This window comes from Lynx rufus, unplaced genomic scaffold (assembly GCF_022079265.1).
Source record: "Lynx rufus isolate CCGP_SWC_20201006 ecotype Redwood Valley unplaced genomic scaffold, mLynRuf1.p SCAF_7, whole genome shotgun sequence".
NCBI classification, from domain to species: domain Eukaryota; kingdom Metazoa; phylum Chordata; class Mammalia; order Carnivora; family Felidae; genus Lynx; species Lynx rufus.
In genome coordinates, this window is record NW_025814889.1 from 94242889 (window position 1) to 94263035 (window position 20147).

The 20147-nt window shown below is 38.8% G+C and overlaps 1 protein-coding gene across 2 annotated transcripts in view; it reads left to right on the top strand.

Moving 5' to 3' along the window:
• Nucleotides 1–3689: 3689 nt before the first annotated feature.
• Nucleotides 3690–20147, top strand: part of FRS2 (fibroblast growth factor receptor substrate 2) — a 111166-nt gene continuing 94708 nt past the window's right edge. For both annotated transcript variants that reach the window (XM_047064926.1, XM_047064925.1), the window contains exon 1: nt 3690–3817. The gene's annotated coding sequence lies outside the window, so the exon portion shown is untranslated. The remainder of the gene's footprint in view (nt 3818–20147) is intronic.

The following is a 20147-nucleotide window of genomic DNA, read 5'->3' on the forward strand; positions in this document are numbered from 1 at the left end:
TGTGGGTCAAACAACACCTTTAAGGGCCCTCTGTCAAATATCTGCCAATTATACTAGCACATATATACAAGTACACTGTGCTTTTATTCAAATCAGCAAATGCTTTCCAAGCACTTGTGCTAAGGCATGAATAAAAGGCGAGGAAGACAAAATATGACAGTCTTTACAAACCTCACAGAAGAGAGTGATAAATGCGTAGCAGAGTGTGGAACCCAGGACTGAAGCCCGGTGAGTTAAGTACTTGATCAGGTCTACATTAAAATAAACAAAAAACAAAGAACCCCATTATTTGAAGGCTTGGCAACCAGTGGACACCCAAGTAGATGGCTCTATTGTTTCACAAAACACCTTAATGCATTTTGGGGGTGGGAGCTATACAAAGCCAGAGCCAAGCCTTGCACGGTTCCAGGGGGACCATTCCTACTGTGGCTTGGGCAGCTGGCACCCCCTTGAGCACCATTCAGGTTGTATTCTTTATGAATGGTACCCCCCGGTTTGTGCAACCTGGTGATTCTGTCAACAAAGATAGGCCTGGAGTCTGGCCCGAGAGGAGGACTGAGAGCTAAATCCTTCTACATAATACAAAGGAATTTTAAATCTTTGCCTAGTGGGTGGAGGCAGGAGGGTGGAGGGATTCCTATGATGGGGAGAAGAAAGGGGTTTGGAAGAAAGATCTCTAAAATGAGGGTGGGCCAACAATTTGGCAACAACCTGGAACCTACACCTGGTGAGAGATTCCCTGTAATGTTTGAAAGGGACACACAAAATCCTGTCATCTTCTTTACCTTCTAGGAGACATTGACAAATGAAGTCAAACAACTTTTTCTTTGGCATCAAATATAGCCTTTGAACCTCTTATGTGTGAATCAGCAGATAACCAGGAAAGTTTCAATGCTCAGGCTCACATAGCAACACTTGGCTAAATATACAATACTATAACAACTTGCCTTTTTACTCTTTTTCTTCAAAAAGCTCAAAGTGCTTATACTTTTATTTCCTCATTTGTTCTAACATTCCAGTGTGGGAGGGGAAGATTTATGATAACATTATTTATAGATGGAGAAATTGAAATAGAGATTAAATCGCTTACTCAATGTTGCATAGTTTGGGTGGCGGAGCCCACACTGGAATTTGGTTCTCCAAGCTCCTGCCACGGAGTGGAGAGAGCAGGAGTTTTGCAATTAGAGAAATCTTTGTTGGAACAATCCAGATTTCTGCCCCTTAATAACAATGTGGCCTTAAGTCAATCATTTCACCTAGGTTTCAGTTTTTCTCGTCTGTAAAATTGAAGACCATAAAACCTCGTATTAGTAGAGTGAAGACTGATTTAGAAAATGCGTGTAAAGCCCTGCCACAGAGTAGTTCCCAAATAAGATTAGTTCCTCCCCTAACCCAGCATTATCTGGTTAAATTTCAGCACAGATTTAAAGTAATCAAAAAAGAATCCTCCATGAATACTAATATTTTTCTAGCCTCATCTCCCTTTGAGAGCATACATAAATAAAAGTGTTTCAACACATCATTTAATCCAATGGGAGAACTTTTGCTTCACTAGAGTTGTTCCTGTTGTGGATAATTAGAAAAAGAGAGAGAGAGAGAGAGAGAGAGAGAGAGAGAATGTGGAAGACAAGAGAGTGGAGTGCAGTGTTTCTATAACTTGAGAATGTATCAGAGTAACCTGCAAGGCCTGTTGTAACACAAATTGCTGGAACCCACCCCAGAGTTTCTGATTCACAAGGTCTGGAGTGGGGCCTAATAATTTGCATTTGTAACAAGTTTACAGACAACGTTGATGTTGATGTAGCTAGTCCAGGGGCTACATCTCTGGAGAAGCACTAGCTGTGTGTGGTTAAGTGAAATTCTAGGGGTGGGGCCCAGCAATCTGTGCTTTATCAAGATCTCTGGGTAATTTTGATGCACTTATCAGTTTGAGAACCACTGGCAAAGTAGTGAAAAGTATCTGAGGAGACAGACCCACATTCAAATCCTGACTGCACCACTTACTAGTTAGATAAACTAGGTTGGGCGACAGACCTCTAGCGTCCTGTGAGAGCCTGACAAACAAAGTCTGCGATTCAGGTTTCTTTTCACTGTCCCTATAAGCTCCTTGGTGGAAAGAGAAGTTAGTGACTCCTGCCAACCTGGGCTCTGTTTTTCACTTCTTCACACTTCAAGGCACGAAAGTTGCTTAACTTTGGGTATTAGGGAAGTATTTACAAACACTTCTGCAATCACAAAAATAAAATAAACAAGACGGCCGTGTAAATAAAGCCAGTGGCAAAGGCATTGTTTACAACTTAAATTCATAATAACGGGTTCTGAACCATGTCCATTTCCCTGCCTTTCTTAGTAGAAAATTTAAGAAATCTTCCTCCCCCACAGTTTTAAGAGATGCTTGTAAATTTGTTTTGCAGATAGTATGCATGCTAAGAGTTTCCCGCACCCTCCCTCCCATGTCTGGCCTCAGATACAGAATCTGCCTCAAATGTTCAGTGCCTTCCTGATTTTGTGACTCAGGATTTTTTTTTTTTTTCTTTTTCTTTCCCTTCTTTCCTTGCTTGGCATCTGGCTCTGTAGGTCCTCATACTGTCCCAGCTCACAGTGTCACAAGAATCCAGGCTGGCCCCAGGACATTCTTTGGCTTACCTACCTTCATTTTTACGATTGCAAAATCCTCTACTCTTTATTTCCTTAACTAACCTTTTCTATCGCTTACTGCTAACCCACAGTTTCCAAATTACCCCCTGCTAGAGTGATCCTGATCCGGGGAGAAATTGTTCCTATTGATGATGGAGTATGGAAATTGTTAACGTTTACCCAGTCTTACTTGTTACTAGGTACACCGAAGCGTTTATCATGCATTTTCATTTTGAATTCCTACAACAATCCGGAGGTGATTACACATATATGTGCACACACACGGCAAATGAAGAACCTGAGGTTTAGAGAGGTCAAGCAACTTGCTCAAGGTAAAAGAGTAAGAGTAAATAACAGGATCCAGCCAAGATTTGAGTCTCCCAGCTCTTGGCTTCTGTTCAAATACCAAGTAATGCTGAAATATAGGAATATAATTTGCCTCCTGTCCTTAAAGAACTTAAAAATCTCGTTAGGGGTAGACGAGATTTAAACACACAACACAAATTAAAATCAAGAGCCACTGTTTATGGTATTGGGTTTGACCGGCTTCCTCCCCTGCAACATGTAGATAATAACAGCAACCTCAAGGGGCTTGGGGATGATTAACTGAGTTAAGCATCCGAAGCGCGTAGTACATACAGTGCCTGTGTGGAGTTAGCGTTCAAAAAAATGTTAACTACCATTATTTTTAAAGGAGGCGGACTGGAGTGGAGAAAATACTGGAGTCAGAAGGCCGGTTGTGTACGCTAGACCCCTGCACCCAAATTCCCCGATCCTCGGTTTCATGGTCTGGAAAATTAGGTGGCTGGAGTGGAATAACTGGAAGAGCAGTAAGAGACGCAACCATAGCCTGAAGATGCAGAGGGCCTCGGGGCAGAAAGGGTTAGTGACGAGTCTGGGGGCGGTTTTACGGCGCTAGGCGGGAGAGGCCACGCCCCGCCCCGCCCCACCCCGCCCGGGAGGCCCTGGCAGCTCCGGCCCGCTAGCAGTTCCGGTGCCAAAACCCTTCCCTCCCCCGCTCCCCCGGAAGTGCTTTTCCAAGGTTCGGGCCGGAGAGAGGCCTGGTAGGCACAGCTGCTGTGGCTCGATCGGCTCCGCGTAAGGGCTCCTGCCCTGGTCGGAGCCCGGAGGTCCGCGGCCGCCGACCCGCGCCTGCTCCCTCCCAACGTCCAGGCCGACGGTGAGTGGCCGGGGGAGCACACCCGGACTGCCGCCGGCCGCGTCAGGGCTTGTGCTCTCGGGCCCCCGCTGCCCGCTCTACGTTGCGGGCTCGGCTGTCGGGGTTCGGGGAAGGGGCTTGACGACCGCCGACGTTCTCGCACAGTCCGCCGGGCGGGAAGAAGCGGGCGGCCGGGCCTTGGGGTAGGCGGGGCGGAGCCGAGGAGGGGGTTCCTGGAGCTGTTGTAGCCGTTGGGACTTCAGAGTGGGGATGGGCTGGGCCTCCGTCCATCCGACCTCCTCATTTCTGCTCCCCCAAATCTTCGCGCTGCATTTCGGATTTGGTTTTCTGTGTCGACATGAGGCTGGGAACCTGGACACCAGACTCTGTCATGGTTCCAGTTCCCGACTTTTGCATCCTTTGGCTCTGTCCTCGGGTCAGTAATTAGCCTGGGTCCCAGGGGTGTCGTCTCCTCGGTCCCAGAGCTGGGCGATGCCTGTGTAGATGCGGGGGATCCTTTGCAAAGCTTTTCGTCCAGACCCGCCTAGGGGTTTCCCGGGATCGAATTGGACTGCTCTCGGGACCGGTTCTGGATACGTAGGTCAGTGTGGCACCAGCGTGTCTCCCACGGTCTTTACTCACTGGAAAGCTTGCTCAAGCTGTTGTTGAAGTCACTTAGAAAAACAACTTGCTCGAGCAAAGTCAGTAGTTGAGATGAGTTCTTTTTTCTTGCAGGCTTAAGGATGCTGTTCTCTAATATGCACTCCTAATTCTTGTGGCCATCTGAAGTCACAGTTGAACGATGAGTTCAGTCTGCGGTTATTGCATGAATTAATTGCAGAGGGTTGGCGAATTCTTGTATCCCCTCTTTCCCGAAGTTTGTATGCCTTCATATTTGGAACTGTCATTTTCCTTAACCTTTAAAGAAAAAATTTTTTTTTCTCAGTAACTCCATCGGGGTTCCGTATACTGTTGCAATTGTGCTGCATTGCAGAGGGTGCACACAGATGGGCAGAGGGGTTTCCTGGGTGTGTGTTTTTAACCTATATTTTGAAGTGTTTACCTCCGACAAATTGAGAGTTTCCTAGAGGAGGAGAAAGTGATGTAGGTAGTTTTTTTTTGTTTTTGTTTTTTTTAGTGAACAGATTTTATATAATAAACTGCTGGAACGTTTGTAGGAGATAAGGGTTTTCCACACTTAATAGTGATTTTTAAATTATCACAAGAAAATGTGGTTACTGCAGGTTGTGGCTGTCTGCAGATGACCACTGATTTTGCAATGCAAGTATACACAAAACCAGCTTTGTGAAACCAGTGACACTTTGCTGCATTTCTCATCTTGTGCTTATATTAGGACATACACTGTAGTTTTTTTGGGACTTACCTCATTCTCCTCCCACTACTGGAAGGGAAGGTAATATCATGAATTAGGGAAAGTAGACTGAAGTGATAAGTTTCAGTGAGCTCTCCTGTGGACAAGAACATTTATTTTAGTGTTGTTGATTTTCAACAGGCATAGGGTGGATGATTTTTTAAAAATGGTTTCTTTTATTCCTTTATTGATTGGTCAAAGGGTGGATGGTTTTTAAAGTCCCTGGAAAAAATTGTGGAGGGAAGATTAGTTGCCCATGTTTTAGATAGGAACTCTAGATTCTTAGTCATTTGAAGTACTTAATTGTTTAGAGCTTCTGGTTGTAATATTGGAATAAAGAAAATCTGCAAAAGGAGTCAAGTTAGACATGATTCTGAATCCATACTGAGAGTATGATAGCTAATGTGTTTAGAAGGGAAGTATGTAAAGAATTGTAAGAGCAGAAGAAGGTAATTGGGGAATTTCAGGTGCCCTTAGGTACTGTAAATTTTATTCTGTTCAAGTTCATTCAATAGATATTAAACATTTACATTATAAATTTTATTGTATTATTCAAGTCAATTCATTGGATACTGAACTTATGCTGTTAGGCATCAAGCTATGTCAGGCAACCATGTAGGAACAAATAAAGATATGGCCAAAAGCATTAAAATTCATGTTTTGGCAGTAATTTCCTAGGATGTGTCAGAAATCATGAAGAGGTGAATTGAATTGTTAGGCATATTAAATTTTTTCTAATGGGAGGTGGGTGTTGTGTGTTTCATGAAAAGCACTGTTAGGCATTATAGTATACAAAGATTAAGTTTTTGGTCTTTATGAATTTGAAGTCTAGAAGGGGATGTAAGGTATCTGTATAAAAATATGTAAATGCTTACTGTGTGAGTGGTTTGACCCAAAGTTTGGAATTCTATGAAAGGAAAATTGGTTCATTTTTAACTGGAGTAATCAGCTAAAAAGTGGAGGTTAATAATATTTATGAAGGTAGCTCTGAAGCTATTGAACGCTTAGCACTATGCTTTATGCTCTTGGACTCACGTACATTTTCTAAGTTTCACAACAACATATAAGCATCTTTCTTAATCATGAGGGCAGTACTCAAATATCTTAAGTTGCTGAGTCTCCGTTTGAATCCAGGTCTGCCTGGCACCAAAGCCCGTGCATTTCCACTATATCATGCTGCCTCCCAATAAACTGGTAACCTGATTTTACCATTGCAGAGGGTAAGACTTTGCTAAGACAAAAATTTAAGGGTTGGTAGTAGGTGGATGAAGAAGGCTTTTCAAATAAAGGGAATGAGGTAAGCACAAGTGTGGAGGTGGGAAAGGCCATCGTATACACAGAGAAAAGTTAGTGGACAGATTACTTAGAATATAGGGTTGATTTTTGGAAATGAGAGATGCGGTTTGAAATTTTAACTGGGGCTGGATTGAGGAACATATTTAAATGCTGTATTTAGGAGTTAATGAGAAACAACGAGGTCTAATAGTATCATATGTAAAATGGTTGTAGAAAGCCAACTTTCAATATACATATTGGGCAAGGGCAGTGGCATTGAGATGGGGCGGGGGGAGGAGCAATTGTTGGGGGAAAGTTGGGGGGAACTGGAAGTTGAAAATTATACTCATTTTAAGTATGGGTGATGGTGATGGTGGTACTGTTATTAGAAATCTAGGCAAGGAGGTGCATAGTGTGATCAGTTTTGAATATGTTGAGTTTTTTATGTACTTGCAAAACACTGGAAATGCCCAGAGGCTTTTGGAAATGTGGGTTTGTAGTTCATGAGAGAGGTCAGTGCTAGGCATATATTAAATATGGGTGTAGAGGACAATACAAATAGATGCACTTGTTGAATCTGTATAAGGAGATGAAAGAGCCAGGGGAGAGTTTATGAGGGAAGAAAAAAAAGTGAACCTTTATTTGAGATGGCATCTGTTTAAAACAGGAGGAAAATAAATATAGTCTGTATTGTATTCTGCTCCCTCTCATTGCAGATTCAGGAGTACAAAGAATCTGATTATTGAAAATCCAGTCGGGAAATACAATTTTTTTGCCATTGCTAGCAAGAATATTATGCTACTGTTACCCCATTTCATAGAGGATGAGTTATTTCAGAGTCATTTGTTCCAGAGTGTTAGGCTTTGATTACTTAAGAGCTGTTTGGTCTTTTCTTTTGGGCATTTGCTGGCAAGTGATATGTGAGGATTTGGAAGCAAATCTCTGATAAGTATTCTGTTTATTTATGTATGTGACTTTTAATTTTGATTTCGATATCAAGAGTCTCTGAATATTCAAATATATTTTTGTGCCTTCCTTTCCTACTGGCTGCTAATAGTGCCTTTTATAGAAAATGGTATTTAATTACATACTTTTTTTTTTTAATTTTTGACGTTTTATTTTTTGAGAGGGAGAGACAGCATGAGCAGGGGAGGGGCAGAGAGAGAGAGGGAGACACAGAATCCGAAGCAGGCTCCAGGCTCTGAGCCGTCAGCACAGAGCCCAACACAGGGCTCGAATCCATGAACGTGAGATCATGACCTGAGCCGAAGTTGGAGGCTCAACTGACTGAGCCACCCAGCCACCCCTAATTATGTATTTTTTTTTTTCCAACTCTCTTTTATAAGTACTTTTGATTAACATAAGCAGTTTTGTCTTTAATGTTCTGATTATTCTAGAGGGATAGAATTGTAAGATACTTTTATCCATCACCTAATGATACATATATAAAAACTATGTATTTTTATTTGGGAACTATTTAAGTACTATAGATTTTTAGAATTTCCTGTAGTTTTCTGTTTAGATACTTAAATATGGGGAACCTGTGTATTAATGTGTAAAAAATTGTAATAGTTTAAGGAATGAGGCTTAGAGTTGTAACTTTATGAGGGCAAGTTTATTATTTTTAGACTGAGTAACCATGGAAGTGCTTATTTCCTTCTTGAGGATTAATATATCCCTTTTGTTTTTGAGGAATATGTTTTTTTACTATATCAGGCACTTGGGAATGTCCTAAGAGTCCTGCGTCAGTGTTGTTGGAAGCAGGGGGGTTTGTGTGTGCTTTGTCTGGGCTGGTTGGCTTAGTTGCAGTGAGCCTGGTATTATTGAGGCAAAGGTCAGGAGTTCCATTTAGCTTTAGTCTGAGTGATGGCCAGGGAAGTACACCTCTAGCCAGCTGTCTTGGAAATTCCTCAGTTGTCATTGGTCACAAAGGTGACTGGATTAGGATGGATCTTTATACCACTGAAAGGATATTAGCGGAAACTTAGCATAATGGTTAGTAACTCTGACTCTGGAATTAGACAGATCTGTGTCAAAATTCTTGGTCTGTGACGTTGGGAGAGTCCCTAAACCTCTCCAAGCCTCTATTTCCTCATTATTGAATAGGTTAATATTTGGTTTGGGCATGTCCTACCGTTGTTTTCTTTTTCCAAGTGGGAGTTAGCTGCTTAGACCTGTGGTTCCCTAGTGCTGGACTATGAAGTGTAGTCCGTGAGAGTTCTCACTTGTCTGAAATGAGAATGAGTTAGCTTTTCATAAAACTAGATCTGTTGAATTTAAAAGACAGTATTTTTTCTAAAAGTATCTTTTACCATTTCTGATGTAAGCATATTAGTTCTTTTATGAAATAATGCTGGTGGTAATTGGCAGTTATTTTCTTTTTAAATGTTCTTGTCAAAATAATAGTTGGCAACTCAATGCATGTCCCCCAGTTTTATTGTTTTTAAGATTATGCGTGTCCCCCCAGATGTTATTGTTTTTAAGATTATGGTTCTGTGAGATTTGAAAATCTTGGCTTAAACAGAACCAGGGAATTGGGGGAGATTACTTATCCAATATATATTTTTTTTTCAACGTTTATTTATTTTTTTTTGGGACAGAGAGAGACAGAGCATGAACAGGGGAGGGGCAGAGAGAGAGGGAGACACAGAATCGGAAACAGGCTCCAGGCTCCGAGCCATCAGCCCAGAGCCCGACGCGGGGCTCGAACTCACGGACCGCGAGATCGTGACCTGGCTGAAGTCGGACGCTTAACCGACTGCGCCACCCAGGCGCCCCACTTATCCAATATATTATACATAGTCACATTAGGTTTGGGGTACATTCTACCCTTCCATTACCCAATAGGGGCTGTATTTTGATTCTCACCACCGCTGAATTTAATGTTGTGAAGTTTTACATGAAGACCTTCAAGGAGCAGTTCAGATTATTTTCAATTCAGACAGGTTGCTTCAAATTATTTAAAGCTGTATTTCCTAACCAGAGTCTCGAGAGGAAACTGGTAAACTATGGGGGCTGTCTGGGGGTGCTGCTCTAAGACATTACTCTGTTGATTAGCCAACAAGATAAATAACTAGCCTTTGACATAGTGAAGTAGTAGAAATTGGCTTTCCTTTTCACCTCTTCTGCAGGGAAGATCTTTGAAGCTAGAGTATGAAAAGCTTTTTTAATATAGCAAGTAAACCTTGTACAAATATCAGTATTCAAAATGCTTTCTAGAGAAAGAATAGTTCAGCACTTTGCATAATGGGTTATGTAAGTGGAGCCACAGAAGTCCTCCTGGGGACACAAACCAATTATTAGCATAAGCACTATTGAAATTACATTCAGTTGTCTAGATGGGAAGTGTTTTTACTCCCTCGTTCACTTAGCACTGGGGGGCCGAAAACTTAAGGTGCGGAAGCCTAAATGACTGTTAAATTAAGGCTTAACATTGGTTTCCTTTTAGTGTTTTTGGATAGGTAATTTTAAGAATTGCGAGTGCTATAGAAATACTGAATATGTGTTAGAATACCTAAAGGAAAATGTACAGGTTAAGTTGAAATAGCTTAGGCCCTCTGTCTTTTAATGTTAAAGGAAACTGGAGGTTTGTTGCTTTAGATATTAAGGATGTTATTGTTTTATAGAGTTTTGCTGTATATCATTGTTTCTGGTAAGTAAAAGACTCGTATAGAATTCGTTTATTTTAAAAATGTTTACATTTTTCCTTGGAAATACTCCTGATGGCAGAAATGAATGGTATGCTCAGAAGTCTGGAGAGGTAGCCCAAAGAGTCCTGCTCTAGGTAGAAAACTTCATGATTCCTATAAAAATTCACATGAATTTCACATTTTGCTATTTTATGTAGATGTAAACAGTATTTTAAAGCACTGTCGGCTAAAATTGGTGCCCCCCAAAAGGAGCGATATGTTCATCCTGGGGAGTTTCATATCCCTATGACATGGCTTGTTTAGTAGCAACTGTGCTTAACCATTTATTTTTGGCTCATAAAAGAAAATGCTGTGTTGAATGCTTTTTGGTGGGACATGGGATTGTGGGCAATTATTGACACTTTATAGGTTTTTAACAAACATCAAACGGTTTTGAATACTACTAAGAAGCTGTAGTTTCATAGAAATAAAATGACTTTAAAAGGAGATTTAATCAATTTTAAGATGTTCTTTTATATTTTAAGATTATTCAATTATCAACATATTTGTAGTGTTATAAAAAATATCGCAGCAGTGTCTAATTGAACTTTCTGTAATGATGGAAATGTTCTAAGTCTGCTATTCAATATAGTGACCCTCATATTCCTACCAAGCACTTAAAGTGTGTCTAGTTTTATAGAAGAACTTTTAAATTTTATTTAATTTTAATTAGTTTAATTGCGAATAGCCTCACTTGTGGCTAGTGACTACTGTGTTAGTGCTGCTCTCAAGGGTTAGGAAGCCCAGGAGAAGGGAGGTTAGAAATCTTTCTGCCACTCCTCAGCTCAGTTATAAGCCAAGATTAGGCACTTGGTAAGTGTTTCTTAAATGAAATAAAATTTTTATTGTTTCAATTTTTTTTTTTTTTAATTTGAGAGAGAGAGAGAGAGAGAGAGAGAGGGTGCGAGTGAGTGGGGGAGAAGGGCAAAGGGAGAGGGAAAGAGAATCGTAAGCGGGCTCGGTCCTACAACCTTGGTATCGTGACCTGAGCCAGAATCAGGAGTCTGAGGCTCAACTGACCGAGCCATCGATGGGCCATCGATGGGCCCCCGTTGTTTCAATTTTTAAGACCAAAGTTTGTGAAATAATCTATTATTTTTAGAGAGTGACCACTAGTCTTGATTATTTTCTTCTGTGTTAATTTTTAAATTTTACTTTTATTACAAGAGTATACAGTGTACTGAATGTACAATTTAAATAATTATACAGTTGGGGCGCCTGGGTGGCTCAGTTGGTTGGGCATCCGACTTCAGGTTAGGTCATGATCTGGCAGTCTGTGAGTTTGAGCCCCCGTGAGTTCAAGCCCCACGTTGGGCCCTGTGCTGACAGCTCAGAGCCTGGAGCCTGCTTCTGATTCTGTGTCTCCCTCTCTCTGGCCCTCCCCTGCTCACACTCTGTCTCACTCTCTCTCTTAAAAATATATAAACATTAAAAATAAATAGATAGATAGATAGATAGATAGATAAACAATGAACTACCACTAACTAGCTGGAAAAATAGAACGTTGCTAGTATCTTTGGAGTCCCTTTATACTCCTCACCATTTGTGTTCTCTGACATGTGTTCTAAGTCACCACCATCTAAATTTTGTGTTAATCGTTCCCTTTTCCTTTTTATTTTAATGAATTAAAAAAATTCATTTCCCTTTATTCCAGTTTGGAAGTTAAATTTTATGTAGTTTTCCTTTATTTTAGTTTTTCCTTAATCCCAATAAATTAGATATTGTTTTAAACACTTGCTTTAATTTGCCTCTGTATTTACAGATGTCTTTGCTCATCATTCCCATTTGCATCTCAGACCTCTTGTCTGGGATCTAAGACCATTTTGTCTCTGCCTGAAACATATCCTTTACAATTTTCTTTAGTGAGGGTCTGTTGTTGGAAAATGTTTCATTTGTTTGAAAATATATCTAAGTCTCATTCCTGAAGATGGGTTTTTCTGAGTATGCATTCTGTGTTAGCAGTTAGCATTCTTTGCTCATATAGCTCTTATTCCATTCTCTTCTGGCTTCTGTTGCTTTGAAAAATCTGTAATCCATCTAATTGCCATTCTTTTACAGATACCTGTTGTTTTATTATAGCTATATTTAGAATATTTAGAATCTGTTTTGCACACCGTATTTGGGTATGTCTAGAAGTTGATTTCTTTTTATTTATCATGCTTGGAATTCACCAGGCCATAGAATCTGAGGAGTGGTCTCTTGCAAAAATTTTGGAGAACTTTTGGCCATTTTCTCCTCAAATTTTATCTTCTGTATTTTTTTTTATCTGGAACTTGTATGGAAGTATACTCAGTCTTCTTACTCTACCCTCTATGCCTCTTAACCTGTCATATTTCATTTTTTATATTTCATATTTTCCATTTCTTTATCTTTCTGTGTTGTGTTCTGGACAGTTAGATCCTTTCTTCCATTTGGCTAATTCTTGCTTCAGCTGTGTTTAACCAGTTTATTGAATTAAAAAATTTTTTTTCACTTTGTTTTAACTATGATATTTTTATAGTAAAATATACTTACCACTTTAAACTTTTATTTTCTTAAAGTACTTTTATTTATTTTGAGAGAGACAGCACAAGTTGCAGAGGGGCAGACAGTGAGGGAGAGAGAGAATCTCAAGCAGGCTCCACATTGACGTTGTGGAGCCTGAGCCAGGGCTTGAACTCATGAAACTGTGAGATCATGACCTGAGCTGAAAACAAGCATCAGATGTTTAACCGACTAAGCCACCCAGGTGCTCCTAAACTATTTTAAACTGTTAGTTCCGTGATGTTAAGTACATTCACTAACACCACTGTCCATCTCCAGACCTTTTTTTATCATCACAAACTGAAACCTGTGCCCATTAAACAATAATTTCCCATTTCCCTCCCTTTACTAGCCCCTGGCAGGAACTGTTATACTTACTGTTTCTATGAATTTGGCTATTCTAGTACCTCATATAAATGGATCATATAATATTTGTCCATTTGTGTCTGGCTTATTCACTTAACATAATGTCTTTAAGGTTCATCCATGTTGTGTAGTATGTTCATTGAGTTTTAAAAATTTTTACCTACTCTATTTTTTCATTAAGTTCCGTTTTAAGACTGCTTTATCCTTATTATTTTTTGGTAGTCTGCTTTTTCTTGGCCATGTTCTCAAAATTTATTTTTAAAAAAACCTATTAAATATATTTCTTTTATATTTGTCTGATAATTTCTATATCTGAAATCTTTGCATATGATTCTGCTGTTTGTTTTGGTGTATTAATTTTACAGAGTGATTTTTAATACTACTTTAAAATCGTAGGTTAGGGGCGCCTGGGTGGCTCAGTTGCTTATGTCCGACTCCAGCTCAGGTCGTGATCTCGTGGTTTGTGGGTTCGTGCCCCTCGATGGGCTCTGTGCTGACAGCTCGGAGCCTGGAACTTGCTTTGGATTCTGTGTTTTTGGCTCTGTCTGTCCCTCCCCCACTCTGTCTCTCTCTGTCTCTCAAAAATAAATAAACATTAAAAAGTAAGATAAAATAAATAAAATTGTGTAGTTTAGAGCTTATAAGTAAACCCCTGGTGGTTAGTATCTTGTTTTCTTAAATTTTGGTCAAAATGTTGTTTGGTTTATTTATGGTGTAGTTACTTTTTTTCCTTTGCAACTAATAAGCAACCTGCAGGGAGGTATCCTAGTGTTTTATTTTTTCTTAATGAAAACTAAGTACAGTAATATAACTTATCTTTGTATAGTGCTTTCTAGTTTGCCAAGGATTTTTATATTTTATGATTTTATTTTATAGTTCTGGAAACTGAGACAGACATAGCTAATAAGAGGTAGCATTGGAATTTAAACCCTGGTTTACTTAATATTCTTTTTACTAGCTACACTTGCTTTTTAAGTTATTAGATAGACTGTAAACTTAGGGCATGGTCTGTGTGTGTCTTGTACACTGTTACACTGTCAGTACCTTGAACTTTTGAGTGAATAAATAACGTAGACATGAGTTGCTCTCTGACGAGGGTCTTATAAGGTAGTATTGTTATAATCATGTTCTTATGTAGTTTATGTTTATATATGCATATAGATAGATATAATGTATAATTACCATATAATTATATACATGTGATTGTTGAGAGCTTAGAGCTTGTGTGGGAGAGGTTTTTGATGCTTTGCATAACTCCAGCTAAGATTTTCAGATCAAAAAGTTGATGGATTTGCATATAGCAAAGATTTGGTTTACTTGGAAATACTAGATGTTGAAGGGGTGTGTGGGTGGCTCAGTCAGTTAAGTGTCCAACTGTAGATGTCGGCTCAGGTCATGATCTCACAGTTGGTGAGTTCAAGCCCACAGCACAGAGCCTGTTTGAGATTCTCTCCCTTTCTCTCTCTGCCCCTCTGCTGCTCTCTCTCTCTCTCTCTATCTCTCTCTCTCTCTCTCAAAATAAATAAATAAATAAAATATTAGGAAAAAACATTAGGTGGTGAAGGTTGGTGAGGCAGATTTCTTATACTAGTTCAGTTCTTTTTCTAGTTGTTAAACAATTCTTTAAGATTTGGTCATCAGAGGAAATGACTTAAGGTTTTCTTAAGGTCACTTTTTGCATTGATAAACTAAGATGTCATGTTGGTTAAGGTAATCTTTTGACCTGGTGAATTGGTAGAATCTGGGTCCTTTTTTCGCTTACTTCCTACCTTCTATCTCCCATTCTCAGTTAAAGCTGGAAGGACTTAGGAATTATTGAATCTTGGCTAAAACATGAATTCATTCAATGAATGACTGAGTCAGTAAATAGTTATTGGGAGACTAGTAGGTATCAAGAGCCATGCTTGGCATTGAGGTTAAAATGGAGAATCAAGGTGGATGTGATTGCTATCATGTAGCACAATTTAGAGGTCATGAACTATTATATCCTTTGTCTGTGTCAGTCACTTAATATATTTAAATTGAATATATGTAAGAAAATCTTATTTATATCTGTTGAAACTTTTCTGGCAAGGGAGAGAATTCTGAGGACTATTGCTTAATGGAATATTAAGTATAGGGTTTGAGATTCAGAACTATTCACTTAAGCATATTCTGAAAATTGACTGATACTTTCATTTAAATTGAAGCCTTTTATTAAAGCCTGACTTAAGTAAGTTATGGTTCAATCTAAAGTCTGCTATTTGCCTCATGTGGTTTTGTGAATAGTTAGTAGGCAGTAGTGTCTTGAAAGATATATATTTCATGGCTCATTTTACATTACTTTATCTCCCACCCCCTCAAAAAAAAAAGTGCCTAATATATATGTAAGTAGGCATAGGCATTAAAAAAAAAAACTTTTATTATGAGGTAGAGACTCATAGGAAGTTGGAAAAATAGTCGTGTCCTATATACTCTTACCTCAGTTTCCCCAATGGTGACGTTTTATATAGCTGTCATACATATGAAAATCGGGAAGTTGATATTGGTACATTACTGTTAACTACACTACAGACCATGTACAGATTTAATCATTTTTTAAACCTTGCATCTCTGTGTGTGTATGTGTGTAGTTCTATACAGTTTTATCCCATGTATAGGTTTGTGTAACCACTACCATGATCAAAATTCAGAACTGTTCCATCACCACAGAACTCCCGTGTTACCTGTATATATTCACAACCCCACCCAACACTAGTTTTACCATTTTGAGAATATTGTGTGAATGAAATAATATAGTATGTAGCCTTTTGAGATGTATATTTTAAAACTATAATTTGTTTTAATTCCAGAAGTAAAATAACATTTCAGAAAGGTTAGACAGTGGAAAAAAAATAATTTGAAACCACCCGCTCATAGTTATCATTTTGGAGTTTTTTACAGCCTTTTTCATATGATGTTTTATATCATATTTTTAGCAAATGCTCAACTTTGCTTTTTTTAACTTAATATTACATTAAATATTTTCTGTTACCATCATACTTAATTTTTACTATTATAGGAAATGTTGCAGAAAACACCTTTGAGCATATAGATTTCATCATATTTTTAGTTATTTCCTTAGGGCAGATCCCAAATGTGTGATATTAAGACAAAGGATATGAAGGTTTATTAGTCTTGAAACATTTGGTCAAATTGTTCCCCAAGAGGATAGTATTACATAGTATTACTAGTAATGTTTCACTGTATCCTTGTTAGATTGGATATTAGTGTTACTCCCCCCCCCACCCTCGACTTAATAAGGTGAAAAAGGTACTTCACTGTTCTAATTTTAGAGTGCATTTCTTTATGTAACATTTTTTTTTCTTTGAAGAGGAAAATTGATTGTAGTGTCAGAATGACATGAACTTTTAAAAATGTGATTTTGCTTTTAAGTAATTTAGAAAAGCATTTTAACATCTCTGTTAGTGTTCAGCAGTTCTGAGCAGGAGGTTGAATCACCAGATCCTTCTTTACATTACCTGTACCTCCTTAGTTTGCAGGTGTTACCTGCGATGCCAGTTTCTGCATTGCTTCTCTCTGGTCTCTACCGTTCTCTCTTGGTTACTATCCTCAGTCTGGATTCTTGACCTTTTCCCCTGTTCCTCATCAGAGAGTGGCTGCTCCCTCCACTGGTACCACACCAGCACTTCATTCATTTCTCCCATGTTCTTGTCAGCTTCAAGTGCAAGGTCATGCTGCTATGTTAATGCATTACTGTGATGTTATCCTTATGGCTAAGTATAATCCTGGGACACTCTGGTGGCCACCACAGAAGTTATATGGCTAATAATGTATGGAGTGTATATAAGGTACATGAACACAAAAGTAACAGAATACAAGGAAATTGTACACCTTTTACTTTTCTGTATGTTTTGGAAGATAGCAGTATTCTTAGAATAGTAGACCATCAGGATAATAATAAAACCCTTAAAACAAAAGTTTTTAGTTGAATGTTACTAAGTGCTATGCACTGTGCAAGTAGTTTATTTAGTCTTCACAATTTTCCCATAAATTTTGGGGGTATCTAGATAGGAAGATCACATACGTGATATGGAACAGGTAATTGAAAAAGTTGGTTAGCAAACTGATACACTGTTTATAATTTTAACTCAAATATACACTATATTCCTTCACCATTTTTTGGCCTCTGCAGTGTCAGTGTTTTTCTTTATGGGTAGATTCTTTGATTAAAATTCTGGATTGTCAGGGCACCTGGGTGGCTCAGTCAGTAAGTGTCCGACTTTTGCTCAGATCATGATATCGCAGTTCTTGAGGTTAAGCCCCATGTCAGTCTCTGCACTGACAGCTCAGAGCCTGGAGCCTACTTCGGATTCTGTGTCTCCCTCTGTCTCTCTCTGCCCCTCCCCTGCTTGCTTTCTGTCTGTCTGTCTCTCTCTCTCAAAAATAAACATTAAAAAAAAAAAAAAGAATTCTAGATTGTCTTTTTAACATAATCCACACCTAGGAGGAATAATCTATTAGATATCATAACAGTATCCATTTCCTATAGAAGAGAGAATTTAAGGCACTTTCTGTGGTTTTATGCTTTTTCCCTTATTCTTTTAAAGCTGTTTTATATACACCTAATTCCATAATAACTTTTAAGAAAACAATTAGCCTTTGAATCTTTTTGAACTTTTCAACATAATTTTCAGAGAAAACCACCCCTTTTGCACTCATAATCTGTCAGAAACAGCCGGCTCTTGTTAAGCGTCCAGCTCATTTGTTGAGAGCAGAAGGGTGGGGACATGCCAAGAAAGTGGTCTACTTGGAAGACTCTACCAGGTGCAGGTGGTCAGCCTGTGGTGGGCATCAGGGAGTGGTTTATAGAGGGCTTGGAGGGCTTTATTTCTGTAAATTATGATAAGGTAAAGGCCTATTGAAAGAGTTTCTCCTGAATGAGCATTCTTTTTTTTTTTTTTTTTTTTTCAACGTTTATTTATTTTTGGGACAGAGAGAGACAGAGCATGACGGGGGAGGGGCAGAGAGAGAGGAAGACACAGAATCGGAAACAGGCTCCAGTCTCTGAGCCATCAGCCCAGAGCCTGACGCGGGGCTCGAACTCCCGGACCGCGAGATCGTGACCTGGCTGAAGTCGGATGCTTAACTGACTGCGCCACCCAGGCGCCCCTCTTTTTTTTTTTAATTTTTTTATTATTATTTTTTAATGTTTTTATTTATTTTTGAGACAGAAAGAGACAGAGCATGAGCAGGGGAGGGGCAGAGAGAGAGAGGGAGACACAGAATCCGAAGCAGGCTCCAGGGTCTGAACTGTCAACACAGAGCCCGACGCAGGGCTTGAACTCACGGACTGTGAGATCATGACCTGAGCTGAAGTCGGACGCTTAACCGACTGAGCCACCCAGGCGCCCCCTGAATTAGCATTCTTATTTCCATTTTATAGATGAGAAAGCTGAGGCCTCAGAGAGTTGAGTAACATTCCCAAGGTCAGGCAAATAATAAGTGGTAGAGCCCAGGACTTGTACCTGGAGTCTGTATAGATTCAAATATAGAGTGTCCTCTTAATTGTGCAGGCGCTAGATGCCTTGCAGGTCATCTGGTTTACCCAGTTCAATGAGTAGTCTTGGGTGGTCTTCAGGTCATGCTTGGGGGTCATGGTTTTACAATTATTCTACTTCTTGGGTCCTAGTTTCACGTTGCACTTTAGTATTTCTTTTGTACTATGTAAAAAACGAGAGTGCATTCCCAGGTGAAAATTAGGCTTATAATATTTGTTTTATTTGATATATACATCCTGATATTGGATGTGTATATTTGAGAAATATGGCTAAGATCTTGTGTTGTAACAGCTGAGGTAATCGTGAAATTAAACACTGTAAAAGGGAAAAGTGGAGTAGAGAACACAGACATAAACTTTTCTCTCCCTTCTGTTAAATTTCCTTCATAATTTGGGATCTAATCAGTCATCTTTATCCATGTCATTACTTGTTATTTCATGAAATATCAATTGAGCTATTAGGATTTAAAGAAGAAGATATTTTCTTGTAATTCATGGGTGTCTTTCTGTCCTCGCCAAGAACACATAAGCCTTTTGCTGATAAATGTTTGTCAATATTTAGAGTCTGATATGTATTTTTAGTTTGCATTTTGCTTTTCTAGAACAGAAAAAAAAACATCAAACAAACCTTAAAAATACCCTTATTTCCATTAGTTTTCAGATGTTAGAGTCCGAAAAAGTTTTCCCACAAAGTAAAATGCATGTATTACAAAATAATTCATTGGGTTTTCTATTTTTATTACTGAAGACTATAACTACAAGCAGGGCTTCTGATCATTATGAGATAATTGGTGTTACCACATTGAGTTTTAATTCCAGCATTACAAATAGAAATTTTTTTTTTTTCAGTTAGCATAGAGAGCTGTATTTCAGGTAGTATATGAGACTATTAGGCAATTTTTAAACCTTGAAAATAACTTAAGGAGGTCTCAGTTTTACTTTAGATGGTCCTTGACTCAAGATAGGAAACCATTGACATGAATTTAAATATGTATTTGTTTAGTTGTTGATCCCTGAGTTTGATATGATTATAATTAATATTATGATTAGCAGTACTCTTTAATTGAGTGTATATCAAATACCTCAGACACTCTTGAGCCATAATAAATGTAAAATAATTTAGAATAAAAGTGAACATTGTCAGTTGGTAATATTCTTGTCCATTTTGTAAATGTCAAGATATATTTAAACTCTGCATAATAATGATGAGGAACTTTTTACTATCTGTTTTCTTTCTTCCTTTCCCTTTTTTTCTCTTTCTTTCTTTCTTTCTTTCTTTCTTTCTTTCTTTCTTTCTTTCTTTCTTTCTTTCTTTCTTTCTTTCTTTCTACGTTTATTTATCTTGAGAGAGAGGGAGAGAGAGAGAGAATCCCAAGCAGGCTCCACATTGCCAGTGCAGAGCCCAACGCAGGGCTTGATCTCATGAAGCATGAGATCATGACCTGAGCCAAAATCAAGAGTCAGATGCTCAGCTGACTGAGCCACCCAGGCACCCCTACTTCCTGTTTTTTTAAGTATATCTTTATTTCATGAGTTTGTGGTTTGCATTAGTCTGAATATTTGAACCTGGTAAAGGAATGTATAGAT